Source organism: Larus michahellis, chromosome 2, assembly GCF_964199755.1.
Source record: "Larus michahellis chromosome 2, bLarMic1.1, whole genome shotgun sequence".
Taxonomy (NCBI): Eukaryota; Metazoa; Chordata; class Aves; order Charadriiformes; family Laridae; genus Larus; species Larus michahellis.
This window is the reverse complement of record NC_133897.1, coordinates 97,609,240-97,624,257: the sequence shown is the minus strand read 5'-3', so window position 1 is coordinate 97,624,257 and position 15,018 is coordinate 97,609,240. Positions and strand designations below refer to the sequence as shown.

General features: G+C 36.4%; 1 protein-coding gene across 3 annotated transcripts in view; it reads left to right on the top strand.

Moving 5' to 3' along the window:
• Positions 1 to 15,018, top strand: part of GALNT1 (polypeptide N-acetylgalactosaminyltransferase 1) — an 85,725-nt gene that overhangs the window by 22,261 nt on the left and 48,446 nt on the right. For 2 of the 3 annotated variants that reach the window (XM_074576337.1, XM_074576336.1), the window contains one exon: positions 3,287 to 3,461. The gene's annotated coding sequence lies outside the window, so the exon portion shown is untranslated. The remainder of the gene's footprint in view (positions 1 to 3,286; positions 3,462 to 15,018) is intronic. The other variant, XM_074576338.1, reaches the window with a different exon arrangement.

The following is a 15,018-nucleotide window of genomic DNA, read 5'->3' as shown; positions in this document are numbered from 1 at the left end:
TATCCTGTTATTGGTCCAGGTCTCCTAACTCACTTGCCTGTCCACATCAGCAGTGTGTAGGTTGTTACTTTTTGGGGGTTACTTAGGATTCACTCTAAGAAAATGAAAGGGCACGGTGCATCCTCTTCACATTGTTTGTTTGGGTTGGTTTTTGCCTGTTTCTGGCTAAAATGACTTTTGTTTTTAGTCAGAACCATAAGAAAATCACCAGCCAGTTCTGTGTGAATACTGTGCCTTAATTTGTGTTCCTGCCAGGATATAATGGAAAATACAGCTAGAGTAGAAACACACTGGAGGGATGTAGTGACAGGTAAGACAGTCTGCTCTTTGAACATGCATTTTAGGGAAGCAAATTTGGAAGGCTTATTGTGAAGATCAGAAACGCACAATCAAGCCAATCTAACTTCCTCTACAACAGGAAGCTTGTGGACTGGAGAAAGCCATATGTGATACTCTTACAGAGCAAGCTAAGGAAACACGGCCTAGATAAAAAAAGCTATTTTAGGATGTGTGTAAAATCATTAGGTTAACAGTAGCCAGAGTTTTATTTTTCAGTAGTTCACTTTCAGCAAGGGAAAGCATATTGTATGGGATTTTGTGTAGCTGTTTCAGCTTATTGTTCTTGTTCATGAACTGGGTAATGGAATACCATATGGTTATGAAATATGAAGATAAGATGCGCTTGGAAATAAATGCAGGTATGCAAAACTGGGATTCAGAAGAATCCTGAACGTTGGAAAGATGGCCTGAAAGAGTAGTGATGTAGAAGAATAAGTGAAATGCTTTACATTTAGGTCAAAATAACATAAAAATAAAAGATGGAGAGCAACTGTTGAAGTTGTTCCTGCCACCCCATTTGCCACCTCGATCTAGGGCAAACCATGGATTATGAAATGAGAGTTAACAGTGCAGCATTGTTCAGAAAGAAGAGGGGGGTGTGTGTATTAGCATGAATAGATGCTGGTATAATCTGAAGGACATAGAGTTGAACCTTCTGCTCTGTTCTCTGTTGTAAGGTCAAAGTACTGTATCAGTTTCGGCCATTGTACTTCAACAAAGATGTAGGCACAGTTAATTTGCCTCCAGAGGGTAATGGTAATGGCTGGCAATTTATAAAAGATGGTACGTGTAGAAAGAATGATTGAATTGGCATTTTTGTAACCCAAAGAAAAGATCAAGGGAAACGATAAGCTTTTAAGTGTGTGGAAGCTCACTACAAAAAAGCGAACATCTGCCCTTGGTAGATGTGTCTTGCTTACTAATGGCCACATGGACCATTCTCTGTGTCTTGCTCTCATTGTTTGCTTTTTGTTTGTATGTTTTATAAGAGCTCTTTCTGTCCAGTGTCTGGACAGCACTGAACAAAAAGCTTGTCATCTTAGGATCCTTTGAAGAACTATATAAATTAGCAAAATTGCTAAAAGGTGGATCTTCATCTAACCAGAGAGATGTATAGATAGACACTTCAGTTAAAACTCTTGAGCAGTTAGAAAAAAACTTGCTCCCAGATTTACCAGCCACTTCATCAGTAATGGACTAGTTTCCCCATCTGTTAAAAATGGGTCATGTTCTCCACCCCTGTAAGGCACTTGATTTTTACTGAAGAAAAGTGATATAAAAAAAGCTAATTTAACATAAGCAACACTGATTTTTTTTTTCATATTGCATATCACAGTGCAATGTGTAGAGCCTAGTCATATATATCATAGAAAACTGTGTGTTTAACCTTCTTGAAGGTTGTGACTAATTTGCTTTGATAAAGGCGGTTGGGTCTCTTCAGTATTATGTCATGATCTCTTAATATTTAACTTTCAGAAAGGTAACAATCATGTGATTTATTTTAGGTGTCCTCCTGGGTATGTCTTGGGTCATCTTGTGAATCCGTATTTTTCTGGCCCTTTGAAACCTTCCTTTTTTTTTTTTTTTTTTAGATTTGGCAAAAATAGGTATTATTTCAGGGAGATCCTTAGCCAGTTCTTCTAAAATTCAGCCTGTAAGCCACTTCTGTGGATACAGAACTGCTTACTATTCCTACATCAGTATTTTGGTAATCTATCCTCAAATGGAGAACAAAAATTTAAGAGTTGAGGCATTTTCCCTTTCTACTTTGTTACGCAAAAAAAATATGAGAAACTGCCAAGTATTATACTTACTTCACCTGCCTCAGTACTGGAGTCATAATTTGTTTCAGAATAAGCAGTTGATAAACATCTTTTCTATCACTGCCAATCTTAGCTTTCCTTACCAAGTATTTCCTCCATACTGTCATGTTACCATAGTGTTGGCATTTATTTTTTTCTCCTCCCTTGTACATAATTTTTCGTCTGGACAGGTAATATATAAAGCTAACAGTTTAAACAGGTAGAGCAATAAACTTGAATTAACTTGGTAGCCTCATATATAATATAGCAAATTCAACACATAAGCTCATAATATATGGCAAATATTACTTAAGCGCAGGCAAGTTGCAGTTGCATTAAAAATTGAAAAAATCTGCTTTCTTGTCTGTTAAGATATTTTGTTTATTTCTCAGCTGCTCAGAATTTCCTTCAGAAACTGCTGTATTAACAGGGTAGAGGAAGAGATTTGAAGGAATGCATTCAATATTGCTAAAATGTTAACAGATAACACTGGGAAAGGCTCAGGCATCATTTTTCAGGTGTCACTTTTTTTTTTAGAAGTGAAAAAACATTACTTAGGCATCAGGTCTGTGTTAGTTTAATAACACTTTTTTTTTTTTTACAAAAGCTGTCATTATAGATGCTAACGTTTAACTTGTGGGCGAGAGATGAAAGAATGTGGAAAAAATCCCTGCATCTATAAACTAGGATATGTATGGCAAAACTTAGTCCAGAAGAATGATCATCTGGGGAGCTGCTCATGTGAATGTGTGCCATTGAGGAGGCTGTTTTTTAGCCTTATCAAGAACAATTCATAGTTTGTTGTGCTAAGCGTTCATGATTGGATAGAGGACGACATATATAGAACTCAAAAATAGATAACTGCTTATTTGGGAGGACAGGCAGTCCTCCCACTTAAATCATATCATCTGAAAGGCTAAAAAATTTTGATGACTTGTTCCACCTCTCCACTCTACCCTGCATATGTTGTTTTCCTCACAGGCTTAGTTCACTGCCTCTTTTTAGAAGCAGTCTTTTGGCTCCTTCTCCCTTGCACAGGATTTTGAAGTCTTAAATGCTGGAAAACTTTCTTCCCGTTCCCCTTCCACCTCAAGCTCTGCCACAATTGAGTGGGGAACTTATTTGAATTTCTGTTCTTCTTCTAGGACAGCCTTAAGACCTTGTGGATGGAAGACCTCTTGTGCTTCTACGTTCGTGTCAGAATGGCCTAGGCCAGTCTGTTGCTCTATGGTTCCTACCACAGGCACTCTACAGCAATGTATTGGGATTTTGCCACCAGTGCTAGTGGACCATCCAGATGGCTGTAAACCTGCAGAGGAGGTCAGTACAAAATGTGATCCAGGGTTTTTTGATGCTTTGGTCAGGTCTGTCTGCTTTGGATGTATCTTAGAGCAAAGGGAGCACTTGGATACTGCATGTATGCTACTACTTTGTCATTGCATATTCCCTTTTCTTCTGTTCCTTCAGGGTCCCGCCGGGCCAGTTCAGTTGTCTGCAGCTATTAAACAGGTGTCCATAAGAATCTCTTTAGAGATCTAACTTATCGGTTACTGTGGTTGTCTCAGGATATTGGAACGTACAATATCCAAGTGGGTAAAGCACCCCAGTTTTAGTTCTCCTAAACTTACCTTTACTCAGTATAATATCATTTTGAAAAGAGTGGTCTAGGCCAATCAGCTGGAATTCAGATCAGTTTTCCATCCAGCTGAACTAAGAAAGCCTGTTTTTCATTTTCTGTGTTTCTACTGTAAACACAGTTCCCTTAAGGCATCCTTGTCAGACAAGAGATGACTTATTAAACTACGACTGTGTAGTCACTGGCAGCCCAATGAGGTGTTTAACAACTAAGTTCATGTCAAGCCTTCTCTCTGTGTGCACCTCCCACTTGCTACTGTTTGTTTTTGTTTTTTTTAAGTTTGATTGAAACAAGGTGGAGAACCAATGTTTAACAGGACAAGATGGATGTGGTAGGACAGGTCTGTTTCCTTCGTAACTAGTTCAGTTGTATTGAGTGTTTTAAATGTTGTCCTCTGCCTGATATCCTTGGTATTGACATTTTGTGCTTATTTTTCACCTTGATTTTTTTTGTCTTTCCTGCAAACCCATTAGCACCTTTCATAAGGTTAGTTTTCACAGACGGAGTTCTGAAGAGCTCACTGGGGGCAAGTTTGAAGTTCAGGTTCAGTGTGGGGGGGAAGAGAGAAGCCCGTTTCAGGTCTAAGTGGAGCCTTTTCCAGTCAACTTCAAAAGATCTTAATCTGTCATGTACTCTTAAACTCAGTGCTTAAAAAGTACAGCTTGAACAAGCATCAGTTTAGGGGAGAGGGGAAAAATATACCCAAAAGTACTACCCAATACGGTTAAATAATATAGTAGAGGCTACTCAGAATAAAAAAAATAGGGTAAGAAAAAAAAGCAGAGCAAATTTTTTATTTCTGGATTTACTGCTTATGGCCTCTCAAGCTCTACGTCCACTGATATTTCTTTTACCCTCACCCAGCCACTTCTTCTGTGGTGGTTGACTATAATGGTGAGTTTAATGAGGTAACAGATTTGAGTGCTCTTGGGGGGGATATGTGATTTGGCCTGTGTCTGCACTGGGAGACTGGTATAGCTGAAAAACCACAATTGTTCTTGGTTATTTTTCAGCTATATCAGCTCGCTGATTGAGTTTCTTCATTGCTGTGTAAATTTTTGCTGGCAAAGCAGAAGTCTGGCGTGTTGGAATGAGAGAGAACCTGGAGTACCAACTACTCACGCAGTAGTGTGTTGGTGGAACTTCAAGCACGTAGTATGGCTTTTCAAGCATATCTGCTCTCTCTCGTTGTAAAGATTCCAGTATCTTACAAGAAGATGAAAATAATTCAGAAAAGTTACTGAAAAGGAATTTTAAATTAATTGAAGCACAGAATTCTAAATGAGATTTTTAAAGTATCTGTTTTAATTTAAATTTTAAAAAGTGATTGTATTACTCAAATGCCAAGGTCTTCAATTCATGTATAGCTGAATTCACAAAACAGTTACATCATATTTCCTTTTTTAACGTTTTCTGACGCATTAACTTTTTTTATGGTGACCTGTTTCTCTCTTGGCTTCTAGTCAGGTATGAATTTTGAATTGTAAAAAAAAGCTTAAGTTGCTACCAGCTCTATACCTTGAAAAGTGATACGTCAAATTAAATACATTAGCTGTTTTTTACAAAGTGCCTGACAACTTCTGCAAAAAAAAATGGCAAAGTAATAAGCACATGAGTATGTGAGGAAACTTAAGTAATTTAGTGAAGTTTAATACATATCTGCCATACCTATTGTTATACTGATTGTTTTCTCTATGGTACTGTGCAGAAATTTGTTAGTATCAGTCTTCTAGGTAACTGGAAAAAAAAGTGAACTCTTAAAAGTGAACTCTTTCAAGAAATAATCTTTCTGCCTTAAATTATGTATCACACTCTTCAGATTTCTCTGGACCACTGCACAGTGCAACAAATAACACATTCTAAATTTTATTTACTCTTTCCCCCTTACTGATGCAATACCTTTATCTTGATATGGCCACTTTATTTAAATTTGTCAAGCCTTTCTCATATTAGGATGAAAATTTGCAAGTTAAGCCAGATGGAATCATTAGCTGTAAGACCGTAGTCTTGAAATTTAACAAGTGAGCGAATCTACCATTTTTCTACTAGAGAGTTAAGAAATAAAATCCAGCCACTTTGGAAAAGCATTTATTACAGCATGCTGAAAATGTAGTGTTTTCCTGTGAAAATGACTTTGTTTAAATACTTCCATGATCTAAGTGAAAACTGATTTTTTGCAGATTTATTGATTTTTGTTTTTTCTAGCACTTTCTTTTACAAAGGAACTCAAAACATGATAGGCTTGTTCTTGTTTAAAAAAAGTACAGATTTTTGAAGCCATTAACAAAGCCGGATTGCTGTTTTCTGCAGAACTCAATTTACCGTTTCCACACTAGTACTTTTGATCAAATGTGAACTTGAATGTCAATTTTTTTAATTTTTCGATGAATTTGAAAGTTGGGAAGCATGCTCAGTGGTTCTGTTTAACCTTTGGAAATCCAAACTGGAATTTTCCTGCACAATTGCTGTGATTACAGTGACTTGACAGGGCTACCCAAGAGCTTCTTTAAATTTATATCCACCTGTTTGATATAGACCGTTTTTCTTTCTTGTTACATTTTCTCACATTAATAATGGTATACTTCTTATAATGGTGTGTCCAGAGTGCAAATGAAAGCTCATTCTGAAAAAGTATAAAACCAAGATGTTCTTTGTTACACTTGGCTGGATTTAAATGCAAAGTCCTTGTTGTCTCAGCGTTCATACTTTGTATTTTTAAGTTTCAGCAAACCAAGTTTACCTAGTGGATTTTTTTTTTGCTTAATTGTTTGAAAATACTACTCTAGTGAATATAAAGAGGTTTAAAATATTTACCATAGTATTGGAGATGGGTCTGAGAAAAGGCTTCAATGTAGCAAGTCTTCTGTTTGTTTGTAAACACTAGCAAATGAAGTCTTGGTTTCTAAATATTTTTTTATAAGGTTTTTCTAGTATATCTAGTTTGGGGCAGGGGAGGAGAGGACAAAGCTGTTCACAACAAAATTAATAGACTGGATTTCTTGTCCTTCTTAGTCTTTGGGTTTTTTTTCTATATAGTCTCAGTATTCTGCAATTAAAAGTGATTTTATTCTGCTGGATGATCATATATTGGGGTTTTTTTTTGTTTGCCATCAAATTTCTGCCAGTTTTTCATGACTATTCAGTTGTGCTTTGTGGTTGGTTTTTTTTGGTGTTTACCAATCTAGCTTTTTCATGTATTCATATTTCTAGGGACTGCTAATGTAAAGACCGTTTCATTTATTTGCATTAGGACTGGCATATGACCTGGGTGGGTCAAACTGAATTCTTTCCCCTCCCCTTAGTGGAATGTGGAAGCTCTGCCTGCTGATAACCTATAATGGGCTAGGTGTATGTCTACGGTCAATTAAAATTTCTAGGCTTATGTCCACCATTCATAGTTGTTTACTTTTACAGTTACAGAAAGACATATTTGGTGGATAGGTGAATACTGTGTGCTTCCGTTTTTTTTGGAACATATGGGCAGCTGTATATTTCTTAGGCAGGTGGGGTCTTAACTTCTCCTCCTTCCTCCTCCTTTTATTATGAAGTCTTGATTCAAGCAGCAACAGAAAAGCACTTTTTCATCCTGGCTCCGCTTCACCTGTTATCTTCATTTTTGTTGGTATGGTAGCAAGCTAGGAGATGTAGATGTAAGAGCAGTGGGGGAAGGAGCGTATGGAACAGAACTGGTCAGAGCTGCTGCCTGTCTGAGAGTTAAGGATAGTTTGCTTGCTTGAATATCAGAGAGGAAGACACAATGAAAAGGAAAGGGAGGGTAGACTTTTGTTGTGAGAATGTCCCAAAACAGCTGTCCCCTTTGCAGCTGTTCAAAATAGACAGTACTGATAGTTCTGTAAATTCTCTTGTACTGTCAGTCATCACAGATTAAAGGGATGAGAAGAAAACCTGTTAACAAAACCTTTGAATTCTTTACCACTCGTCATTTTACTTGAGATAACTTAACCCACCATGAGTTAAGTGATTGTCATCCTTATTTTGTCAAATTATATTTCCTAATTCTTTAAGTCTTCATGTTTATTCACATGCATTTTCCTATTCAGCAGTTTTTAATTTGATACCTGCCTGTATTTGATTTGTCAGCAGGTTCTGCAGTTATTCTAGTCAGAATTCAGCTAGCTTCTCTAGCATAAACACCCTATGGCCCCAGCATGTAACATCAATTTTTCTTTACTTGTATTGTTTTCAAAGCTTTTTTTTGTAGAACACTTACATTTTTTTAATGTTTTCCACATATAATGAAGGTAGAGAAAAAATGTTCTTTGAATGTATTTGGTATTCGTCAAGTTCCCCTTCTGGATTTGTAATCTACAATAGAAAGTATTCAGGATTAGAGGTTTCTGCAGTTATTCACATAAGCGTGGCTGAATCTGTTCACTGCAATTTACCCTATGTTTGCAGAAATCTCCTTTATAATCTTTTTCCTAATTAGCTGACTCTGCTTTTCTTTAATTCAGATTCTTGCCCATTAGTGATTCATCCTTAATGATGACTATTTGCCTGTGTAATTTTCTGCCGTCTTTAAAAGTGTTTGAAGAATTAATGAACAATTTTATACCACTCTAGCTTTTGGCTTTGATACATATCTAAAGAATAATCAGAAGCTTTATGGAGGTTGAATATTTTAGAACATTTGAGACTTAGCTTGCTAGATTTCACAATTTCTCCTAATGTATGAAGGTTTCAAGATTGCCTTGTAAAGGAATTATTCATTTGATTGTTCATAGTCTGCTTATGTCTTTGTCTATGAAAAATGTGTAGCTAGTGAAGCTGAATTCTTCTGACCTTTAAGTAGTCAAAGATTTCTCCTTGAAATTTGTGATTCTTTAATACTGACACCCGAGTTGCTAGTTCTCTTCTATCTTAATAGCAGAATAGAGAGTAAATTCCAACCCCCTTTGTCTGTGTCCACCACTGTTTTCAAGAAGAATCTGCTTATTTCCTCAAAGTACTTCAAAAGCAAATGCAACCTGACGTTTTTAACTGTTGACATGTGCAGACAGGAAAAAGTATCATCAGCAGAAAATTCTACTGAGTATTTGACACATCTGTATAAAGAGTGATCTATTGATAAGGATAGGATTCATTTTAGTTCAGTCTCAGCTGGGTAAAAACTGAGTTTGCAGTTTCACATTTTAATGTAGAACTTTTAAAAATTTTTGCAAGTAAATTTGATTTTCTGGACTATGCAGAAACATAATAAAGGAAGATGGAAAATATGAGCATTGAGAATATGGAACAGCTTACTGTGTTTTTACTTCCACGTAGTCTAATCTAGTGCATATGATTTCTTAAAGAAGATTGCTCACAATAGTAAATCTAATTTTTTTTTCAGCAGGAATTTTAAGTTTAAAAGAAGTCCTGTCAGCTCGCCTGTTCTACTTATAGCTCATCTTGGACTTGTCAGATGATTTAAAATAGTCTTTAGAATGTGTGACTTCTTGATTATTAGAAATTCTTGACTGCTTGCATGCATTTGGTCTCAGTGAACATATGCCTTGTAAGGCCAAGTGATGCTGCTTTTGGCTAGAAGTCTTCATGCTGTGTTACATCGTGTCACAAGCCTGAGTATCTAAAACATGTGGAGGTGTTTACAGGTTTTTGTTGCAGACAGCAAATAGTATACTAATAGCCTAATCTTGACTGCTGTGAAGCTATCCCGTTGTAATAGAAATTTTGTGTAGTTCAGCTTTTTATTTCTTAAAATAGCCTTGGAACCAGCATTTAGCTGCATGACCAGCATTAGGGAAGCTAAAATTACTTAGTTTTAACAAATTGTTTCATCTGAGTAATGGTGAACTTGCAAGGTCTGTAGCTCACATGACAAAATTGTTTTTCTTGAGGAAATGGAGGTCTTCACCTAGAGCACCTGTGCTGATGTGACCCAGATTTTCCTTTTCCAGCCCTGTAGTGTTGGGATTGGAAGACCAGCTAGCGCAGCTCTTCAGGGATTTATTAAAGATTGGTGTCAGTTTATAGCTCTGGGATGCTGATGGGCAGGAGTGTTCCTGTACTGAAAAAGCTAAGTGCTGTGTCACCAACTGTGAATCTTCCAAAAAGAAAAACTGAAGAAAATCCCACCTCAGGCCCCTGTGAAGGGTAGCAGAAGGCTCAAAGAGATCTTACTGAGGCATCTTCAGGCATTAATTATCGTATGTCAGGGATTTATGAGCCTGATACATTGCTAGCACTGACATTAAAATCCTCTCTTGCTGCTGTTAATAACAAAAGCTTTTCACTCGTGAATTGCTCATTGTCTTCGTGCTGCCTGTGATACTTGCTGATGAAAATACTCTCTGTGTTCTCTAGCTGGCTATTACTCTTAAGTCAAGCACGCTCAGTAGCCCTCCCAGAGTGTGTGTGAAGTAGCTGTGGCTTTGGAGAGGAATGTTTGCTCTCCATCAGCATCTGAGGTGTCAGTAGCCCAATTTAAGACTGCAGTTGTTTCAGGAAAAGGAATAACTGTCTATCAACATATAAATCTGCTTTCCTAAAAGGATCGCCTATTCTGTAGCTGTCAGGAGAGGCAATATCTGCTGTTTGATGTAAGAAGGAAAAGACTTGAATAACAGTGGTTTGAACTTACCTGCCAGTACCGTAATACCCAATAACAGGATGCCTATGCAAAAACCTACTGCTATGAGCTTCAACGTACTATATATCCGTGTATTCATTTTGTTAATTAAATTGAACTAATGATATACTCCTAATATTGGAAGCAGCGTTCAAAGAAGATGTATAGGACTGGTAATACTAAGTCAGGTACACTAATTGTTCACTGGACATAATAGAAGTATAGTTTAAATCTCAAAGAAGCTGAGAGAATGGAAATGTCTGTAGGGTCCCTGAATAAATCTGTCTATTTTTAGATAATTTTTATTCAACCTGGAGAGCAGACAGAAAAATTAAATTGTTGCCTCAGCCTTTTGAAAGCTACTATAAAGTCATGGGAATCTAGTGAATCTTCGCTGTTTATACGACAGCAGTAGTCTTTGTGCTTTTATTGTATTCTTGGTTTCCAAATATTAGCTATCCTCTTGAACTCTTGTAATATTTTCAGTGATACTCTGATAGGGAATTTTTTGTCTCCCTCCTGGATCTATTTATTCTTGTATAGCAAAAATTGTTGTAAAAAAGAATGTGAATCCAAAAATCTGTGGATTAAATTGGTTTTGAACCCTTATTATTTGATTAAAGTATTGTTCATCCGGTCCTTTGAAACCTTGCCCGTTGCAGTTTCTTCCTGCAAGCAAGATAGGGCTTTCTTAAAGTCAGTCTCAAATGTATTGGCTATGACTGGGGAGAAGTAGTAACTTAAGAAAGCCTTTCAAAGACTTTCATTTGAGGAGTTCTGTAAATAATATTTTATTTTGTTCTCAAAAACAATTTATTGGGAGAATTTGGCATTAGGGGAATTCCTGTATGTGGATATTTGGGTTTTTTTTCTTCTGAAAGACCAGCTTAAAAGCACCAACCCCCTCCCCAATACTGAGCTGGTATGGAGAAGTTTTATGACAAAGATCTGGCATCTGTATTTGCCTCTGGAAGCAATTAATTTAGACCTTTTCCTTTGTGTTCATTACTCTCGTATGAATTCCAGGCTGGAAGAGTGGGAGTTGAAAGGGCTGCTTGAATCACTGCGTCCAGTCCCCTGCAGTGGGCTCTTATAAATCCACAGGGATTTACTTTGAAACATCATCTTTGCCAAATGCATAGCTCTTCCTTTCCCTTGTGGAATGCTGGTGCATTGTACAATGGTTTCTGTTTTAATATCTAAGGAAAATACTTAAATGATGCATCCAAAAATCTTATTGGCCATGACTGGGTGACAGTGGCATTGCTTTATTGAAACTCTTCAGCTGATAGCAAAGTTACACACTCCAATGCATATTATTGAATGTATTTTATTAAATGTTGTCTCGATTCTGTTATTCCAGTCCACAAAACCGTCTTTCTTCCTACTTTATCACTTCTTCCTTCTTGACGGCAACAGGTCTCAAGATCACCCATCTAAATTTGCACCAAGATTACCAAGGAAAATAATTGCCAGATTATCAAAGGTGCATTCTTGTCAGCCTACTAAGTTTTTTTTTTAATAAGCCTTTACAGCCTTTCTTGTAATTATCTTGTTTATCCACATTAATTTTGTATTAATCTTGATCTTCCTCATCTTAAATAACAATTTTCCTTGTGGGACCTGCATTTAAAATGTTTTGCACTAGCTGACTGCAGTAACTTTGAAGGCAGTTGTAGATTGAATGAAATTTACACTGTTCTAATTTTATCAAAATTGTGTTGCTTTTTATTCAACTTCTGATCATTCACTCAGTCTGTATTTATATACTATTAATAACTTCATTGATGTACGCTATGTTAATGCAGTATTAATATACTTTAATATATTAAAAATAACCATGTATGTCTGGACAACTTGATGTCCTTCTGAGCATCCTTGCATTTATACCTGTTACAGGTAGTATGCCTAGTAAATTACTAGACTTTTCTGCTATCGCACTCTGAAATTTCACACGGCAGTTCTTTCTGGGTGCTACAGAATGGATTATATGGGCCATCCTGGTTTTGCCAGAGTAGGTAATCTCAGTTGGTTTTATTTCATCTTGGGGTTGATCATTTCCATTTCCTTGACCCTGTTGCAATTAATTTTCACATATTTAATCATTCTTAAATGAAGGTAAACTATATTTCTAGTATAATTAACATTTGGGCCATAGTAGGTAGTTGTTAATCTGCAAATGATCATTTTAATTTGAATAGCGCTGATTAGCAAGAGAATCAGGGAAGACTGTGTAGTAGTGGGAACTGCTTGAAAGTGTTGACCGAATGCTTGCTTGTTTTCTTGGAAAATTTTGAGGAGATTTAATCAAAATAGTACATGCTGCTTACAAACTCATTTGAGAAACTGTGAAGCACTCTAATTTGCAAAATGATAAACTGTTTTCAGAAATTAAATTATTATTATAGTTAAGATGTTTCTGAAAAGTACCAAATAGCAATGTCTTTTAAATTAATTTTCTTGCAGTAACTGGTTGAGATTGGTTTTGAAAATGTTTCTACTCAGTTTAGAAATGTTACTTCCTTACTATATATATGTAGAAGTAATTAGAATTAATCATAGAAGTTCAGAGGTTAAGTAAAGACTACTTAGATAAGTAAATCAGGAGAATAAGAGGTTCAAGTGCACAGTGACTAAGTTCCACACAGTTATAAACAGTTTGACAAAATTGTGGATGGAGTACGTATCTGTTCTTCCATTTTTGTCATTGCTTTTCTATGTGATGAGCCAGATTTTCATCTCACAAGAGCTTCTACTTTTATTAGCATATTTATGCTTTCTAATTTATCTGTAGGAAAGCCTTTATGAACTCCTAACTTCTGCCTTTGTCTATTAAGTTCATCCTTGTTTTTTCAAGCGTAGTCGTTGCCACTATGTTTCTGTTTTATTCTTCCTTCGTTTCAAGGCCTACCAGGTTCATAGAAATAATTGATAGTTTTTTTGAATTTAAAAAATTGACTTATGAATTGAAAATTCCCTTCTGATGAATTAAAAGTGTAGTCTTCCTGCACAGAGCAAGAAGAATGGAAATTGATTTTACTGACCTACATCCCTCAGATTTTGTGATGAGTAAGTTTGCTTTTAATGAAGTGCTCTCATACTGCTCGGACTAGTATGATCTGTTTTCTCTCATCGCTTGTTCAGAACTTACTGTTGCTGAATTGTACTGAACAGATGACTTTTGAATAGACAGAATGGCTTTGAAAATCTGTCAAACAAGTGTAGCCCAATGAAGAGTACTTCTCTCTGTGTTAACTTCTGAGCAGAAGAGAGCACTGGCATACTCAAGGGCCTGCATATTCTTTGCCTGATGAAGTTTACCAGCTGTGTTTATGTTTCTGTGAAGACGACATGCAATTCACCTGTTTTCTACAGGTGATGGGTTGACCCTCTGATTTGAATATTTTTTAACGTTGCTTTTAGAATGTTGAAACTAGGTAACACTTTGTTTATCCTCAAACTGGCCTATTTCCTGATGAACTGATGGTAATGAACTCTCTGCAAACAAGCACTCAAAACAACTTAACAGAGCGTGGGCCAGTAAAAAGAAAAAAAAAATACAGCACAGTAGCAAAAGTAGTTCTGAAACCTGAGTCTAGCGTTGGTATCACTTCTCTTTTCAAATTAAAGACACACTCAACTGGATAGGCCTCATTAACAGTTCAGATATATGGAGTTTTAGACAATGCTCGTGTTGACAGTTTGCGCTTGGTTCATTTTTCAGAAGTTTGCTCAAAAATCCATACGTATGCCTAATATGTTACCTAGAGTATACCAGTCTTTTCTCCCTCATTACTAAATAGACTGAGAAGCTGAAAATTGAATTTTGTGTAGGCCATCAATCTTTCCTTAGATGCTGTTCAGTTAATCACTTTCTATTTGGTTTAAATTGATATTAATAGCTTAGAAATAGCAAATGTTGTGTCAGATTTTGATGAGCTCCTACTTTGTGCCAACTACTGTTTATTCATATCTGAAAGTTTTGAAAACAAACTTTACATCTGCTTTGTCTGTTTAGGTGCCACATCCAGTGTAGAATCCTGATTTAGTTGAGTAACAGCAATGAAGTCCTTTGTCAAATCTGTCACATAGTCATATTGAAGACTGATCACTAGTATAAACAAAGATGAAGTTGGGCCGGAGATAAAAATGACTGAATAGTCATGTGTCATACTGAAAAGAGTAAGCATTCTTTCCTGTGCCAACTGTGTTCGTAAAAGAGGTGGTAAAATGAAACAATGCACTTTATATGAGCAGTAATTTTAAAGATGACCTTTTGCTATAGTGTCAAGTGTATCATGGATTTTGTCAGAGGGGAAAAGAAAACCACTTGACCTTCAGAAGTAACAAGACTTGAATGTACCCATTTTTCTTCCTTTCACTTTATTCTTGATAAGTTACAGCCTCAGTTTCTACTCTTTCCAAGGTGTTTTTAGTACTCCTTTTACTTCCATGGTATAAAGGTTTTGTTATCCATTATCCAGTATTTTGAAGGGAGGAAAAATACCTGGTTGTGCAAAAATCTTCAGTTTTATTACAGTACTCCTTAGCAAAGGCAATTATTAAACCTGTGCATTTTGGGATTATTGCTGTGGTTACTAGACTTGTTTGTAGGTGTAGTTGACTATTTGCCATAAGGACACACAGTG